Source organism: Mus caroli, unplaced genomic scaffold (genome assembly GCF_978045245.1).
Source record: "Mus caroli unplaced genomic scaffold, Mus_caroli_1 scaffold_6, whole genome shotgun sequence".
In the NCBI taxonomy this organism is placed as follows: Eukaryota; Metazoa; Chordata; class Mammalia; order Rodentia; family Muridae; genus Mus; species Mus caroli.
Window position 1 is genome coordinate 66603845 of NW_028227261.1, and position 6220 is coordinate 66610064.

The window sequence follows — 6220 nt, forward strand, 5'->3', positions numbered from 1 at the left end:
ATTTCCTTTTATTTTCTACATACTACACCCTATGTACTATATGCCTACAATAGCTCTCAAAATAGATTAGATATGAAAATCCCCCAACTATCTATTGAAGAAATTAATGAGTGGCTAGAGGAGAATATGGTAGCAGGTATGCTACATTTTGATTTTAACACTTGTATTAATAATTGTATCAGGCTCCTCATTCCATTTTCTTTTCCAATCATGACTATAGTCTCAGAACATAATTATGAAAATACAGGGAATAGCAGAAGGGAATTTCTGGGTTTGGCCAAGTAGTTTGCTAATTTTGAGGCTGTTCATTCAAGATTGGGAATAATAATTCTAACTTGTGTGATTGACAGGGCAAGCAAGCACCCAGCAATATTATCCAGTCAGTAGATGCTTTTAAGGTGATCTTACAAATAATCTCATGTTGTTTGCATTTTCTTATTGATCAACAGCCTTATATTTGTTGTTCACTGTTATATTTATTGTATTTATAATATTACCTGACTGTTTCAGATGGTCAATAAATATTTTCTGATTCAATGTTGAATAAATAAATAAATAAATGTATTTCAGGGTAATTAAGTAAGCCATGTTTGCCAGACATTCTAGTAGGCACTTTATATGTATCCCATCATTTTACATCACCTCGAAGAAGATGCTATCAATTTACACACTTTATAACTAAAAGAACTGAATACACACTCCCTGAGCCTGTTGTCTCCCAATGGTGGGCTCTTGGCCAGATGTGCCATACCAGGCATTTATTCCTACACAGTGGGCCTTAAGTCTAGTTAAAAAGTGGTTGATTATCCCTATAATATTCATGCCACTAACTGCACCAGTGGCCTTATGTGTCCACACTGGTCATTAGTGCATTTCACATGGTTCTTGAACTTTCCCTCTATTGTCTACATAGCACCTTCAACTACTATGAAACCTAGCAGGGAAGAAACACCCTGATCAGAACTAACTTGATTTTCTTTCATATCCTGTGGCCAATAAATGTGGTATCTTTGAATTTAGGAACTTGCTATGACGTTCTGATCACTAAGAGCAGTTTTGATATCCTGAATTATTTCTGGAGTCTCAGGAACATCCCTAACTAACAGCCTGAGAAGGGTTATTGCAGATTTGGCCTTGGGCTTTTTATTTGGCAATGTATGGGTTCTGGGAGGAGTAATTCATTTTATGTAAGGTAACTCCAATTCTATATGAATGTGTCGGTTCATGGCTAGTTCGGTCTACAGAGTGAGTTCCAGGCCAGCCAGGACAATGCACAGGACCTAGTCTCAAAGTTATTTTGCCATATGACTTTTAAAAATATCCAAAGTGTTAATTATTCCTCCCCGAAACCCGTATCTGCCCTACTCCCCCATGCATCTAAACCCCTTCTTCATTCTCCCCCTTTCCCTCACGTTGCCTGTATTCCACTATTCTGCTATTCTTCCACACCCTTAAGGTCTTTCTTTCATCTCCTACCAATTGTCCCTCAAAGCTACCTCTATTATTCTGCTAAATATACATAATACCAAATGCTCTTGAAAAATTTATCTCTGTACTCACAGTTTAATCTAGCTCAGACCTCATCAGAGAAGTGTCTCTGAACAGTTGAAAGTAGTTAATACAGAAACACACAACTGACAAAAAAGCAGAGAACAAGTGTCTAGGGAGTGTGGAGCACAGATGTGAAGTCACAGGCTTTGAGAATCATCAGAGAAGGGAGGACAAAAAGAATGTAAGAGTCTGACATAAGATGACCCATGTATCTTCTATACATAGCAGGACCAGGACCACTGCACTTATGAACCCACAACAGCTATGATTGCCTGTACAAGACCTACCTGAGCCAGTCAACCTTCTAGGATGGGAGTGAAGATCACAGGCCCCCACCTTTAACAGAGGAGATACAGATGTTGATGACACATTGGGAAAAGGACCGAGGCTTTGTATGGGGATGTGGTGGTCCAACCATTCTCTGGTGGATGGTTCCACACCCAGGAGCATATGGCAGCACAAACTGGAATTGGAGGGTTACTTTTTTTAATTTTTAATATTTTTATTACATATTTTCCTCAGTTACATTTCCAATGCTATCCCAAAAGTCCCCAATAGCGCCCCCCACATCCCTAACCACCCATTCCCATTCTTTTGGCCCTGGCATTCCCCTATATTGGGGCATATAAAGTTTGCAAGTCCAATGGGCCTCTCTTTCCAATGATGGCCAACTAGGCCATCTTTCGATACATATGCAGCTAGAGACAAGAGCTCCAGGGTTCTGGTTAGTACATCATGTTGTTCCAACAATAGGGTTGCAGATTCCTTTAGCTCCTTGGGTACTTTCTCTAGCTCCTCCATTGGGAGCCCTGTGATACATCCAATAGCTGACTGTGAACATCCACTCCTGTGTTTGCTAGGCCCCGGCATCGTCTCACAAGAGACAGCTATATTTGGGTCCTTTCAGCAAAATCTTGCTAGTGTATGCAATGGTGTCAGCGTTTAGAAGCTGCTTATGGGAAGGATCCCTGGATACAGCAGTCTCTAAATGGTCCATCCTTTCATCACAGTTACGAACTTTGTCTCTGTAACTCCTTCCCTGGGTGTTTTGTTCCCAATTCCAAGAAGGGGCACAGTGTCCACACTTTGGTCTTCATTCTTCTTGAGTTTCATGCGTTTAGTAAATTGTATCTTATATCTTGGGTATCCTAAGTTTTGGGCTAATATCCACTTATCAGTGAATACATATTGTGTGAGTTCTTTTGTGATTGTGTTACTTCACTCAAGATGATGCCCTCCAGGTCCATCCATTTGGCTAGGAATTTCATAAATTCATTCTTTTTAATAGCTGAGTAGTACTCCATTGTGTAAATGTACCATAATTTCTGTATCCATTCCTCTGTTGAGGGACATCTGGGTTCTTTCCAGCTTCTGGCTATTATAAATAGGGCTGCTATGAACATAGTGGAGCATGTGTCCTTTTTACCGGTTGGGACATCTTCTGGATATATGCCCAGGAGAGGCATTGCTGGATCCTCCGGTAGTACTATGTCCAATTTTCTGAGGAACCTCCAGACTGATTTCCAGAGTGGTTGTACAAGCTTGCAATCCCACCAACAATGGAGGAGTGTTCCTCTTTCTAAACATCCTCGCCAGCATCTGCTGTCACCTGAATTTTTGATCTTAGCCATTCTGACTGGTGTGAGGTGGAATCTCAGGGTTGTTTTGATTTGCATTTCCCTGATGATTAAGGATGTTGAACATTTTTTCAGGTGCTTCTCTGCCATTCGGTATTCCTCAGGTGAGAATTCTTTGTTCAGTTCTGAGCCCCAATTTTTAATGGGGTTATTTGACTTTCTGGAGTACACCTTCTTGAGTTCTTTATATATATTGGATATTAGTCCCTTATCTGATTTAGGATAGGTGAAGATCCTTTCCCAATCTGTTGGTGGTTTTTTTGTCTTATTGATGGTGTCTTTAGCCTTGCAGAAGCTTTGTAGTTTCATGAGGTCCCACTTGTCAATTCTCGATCTTACAGCACAAGCCATTGCTGTTCTATTCAGGAATTTTTCCCCTGTGCCCATATCTTCAAGGCTTTTCCCCACTTTCTCCTCTATAAGTTTCAGTGTCTCTGGTTTTATGTGAAGTTCCTTGATCCACTTAGACTTGACCTTAGTACAAGGAGATAGGAATGGATCGATTCGCATTCTTCTACATGTTAACAACCAGTTGTGCCAGCACCATTTGTTGAAAATGCTGTCTTTCTTCCACTGGATGTTTTTAGCTCCCTTGTCGAAGATCAAGTGATCGTAGGTGTGTGGGTTCATTTCTGGGTCTTCAATTCTATTCCATTGGTCTATTTGTCTGTCACTATACCAGTACCATGCAGTTTTTATCACAATTGCTCTGTAATAGAGCTTTAGGTCCAGCATGGTGATTCTACCAGAGGTTCTTTTATCCTTGAGAAGAGTTTTTGCTATCCTAGGTTTTTTGTTATTCCAGATGAATTTGCAGATTGCACTTTCTAATTTGTTGAAGAATTGATTTGGAATTTTGATGGGGATTGCATTGAATCTGTAGATTGCTTTTGGCAAGATAGCCATTTTTACAATGTTGATCCTGCCAATCCATGAGCATGGGAGATCTTTCCATCTTCTGAGATCTTCTAGAATTTCTTTCTTCAGAGACTTGAAGTTTTTATTATACAGATCTTTCACTTCCTTAGTTAGAGTCACGCCAAGATATTTTATATTATTTGTGACTATTGAGAAGGGTGTTGTTTCCCTAATTTCTTTCTCAGCCTGTTTATTCTTTGTGTAGAGAAAGGCCATTGATTTGTTTGAGTTAATTTTATATCCAGCTACTTCACCGAAGCTGTTTATTAGGCTTAGGAGTTCTCTGGTGGAATTTTTAGGGTCACTTATATATACTATCATATCATCTGCAAAGAGTGATATTTTGACTTCATCTTTTCCAATTTGTATCCCTTTGATCTCCTTTTGTTGTCGAATTGCTCTGGCTAGGACTTCAAGTACAATGTTGAATAGGTATGGAGAAAGTGGACAGCCTTGTCTAGTCCCTGATTTTAGAGGGATTGCTTCAAGCTTCTCACCATTTACTTTGATGTTGGCTACTGGTTTGCTGTAGATTGCTTTTATCATGCTTAGGTATGGGCCTTGAATTCCTGATCTTTCCAAGACTTTTATCATGAATGGGTGTTGGATCTTGTCAAATGCTTTTTCCGCATCTAACGAGATGACCATGTGGTTTTTGTCTTTGAGTTTGTTTATATACTGGATTACGTTGATGGATTTCCGTATATTGAACCATCCCTGCATCCCTGGGATGAAACCTACTTGGTCAGGATGGATGATTGTTTTGATGTGTACTTGGATTCGGTTAGCAAGAACTTTATTGAGGATTTTTGCATCAATATTCATAAGGGATATTGGTCTGAAGTTTTCTATCTTTGTTGGGTCTTTTTGTGGTTTAGGTATCAGAGTAATTGTGGCTTCATAGAATGAGTTGGGTAGAGTACCTTCTGTTTCTATTTTGTGGAATAGTTTGTGAAGAACTGGGATTAGATCTTCTTTGAAGGTCTGATGGAACTCTGCACTAAACCCGTCTGGTCCTGGGCTTTTTTTAGTTGGGAGACTATCAATGAATGCTTCTATTTCTTTGGGGGATATAGGGCTGTTTAGATCATTAACCCGATCTTGATTCAACTTTGGTACCTGGTATCTGTCTAGGAACTTCTCCATTTCATCCAGGTTCTCCAGTTTTGTTGAGTATAGCCTTTGGTAGAAGGATCTGATGGTGTTTTGGATGTCTTCAGGATCTGTTGTTATGTCTCCTTTTTCATTTCTGATTTTGTTAATTAGGATGCTTTCCCTGTGCCCTCTAGTGAGTCTGGCTAAGGGTTTATCTATCTTGTTGATTTTCTCAAAGAACCAGCTCCTTGATTGGTTGATTCTTTGAATAGTTCTTCTTGTTTCCTCTTGGTTGATTTCGCCCCTGAGTTTGATTATTTCCTGCCGTCTACTCCTCTTGGGTGAATTTGCTTCCTTTTGTTCTAGTGCTTTTAGGTATGTTGTCAAGCTGCTAATATGTGCTCTCTCTAGTTTCCTTTTGGAGGCACTCAGAGCTATGAGTTTTCCTCTTAGAGATGCTTTCATTGCGTCCCATAAGTTTGGGTATGTTGTGGCTTCATTTTCATTGAACTCTAAAAAGTCCTTAATTTCTTTCTTCATTCCTTCCTTGACCAAGGTATCATTGAGAAGAGTGTTGTTCAGTTTCCACGTGAAGGTTGGCTTTCTATTATTTATTTTGTTATTGAAGATCAGCCTTAGTCCATGGTGATCTGATAGGATGCATGGGACAATTTCAATATTTTTGTATCTGTTGAGGCCTGTTTTGTGAACAATTATGTGGTCAATTTTGGAGAAGGTACCATGAGGTGCTGAAAAGAAGGTATATCCTTTTGTTTTAGGATAGAATGTTCTGTAGATATCTGCCAGATCCATTTGATTCATAATTTCTGTTAGTTTCACTGTGTCCCTGTTTAGTTTCTGTTTCCATGATCTGTCCATTGGTGAAAGTGGTGTGTTGAAGTCTCCCACTATTATTGTATGAGGTGCAATGTGTGCTTTGAGATTTACTAAAGTTTCTTTAATGAATGTGGCTGCCTTTGTATTTGGAGCATAGATATTCAGGATTGATAGTTCCTCTT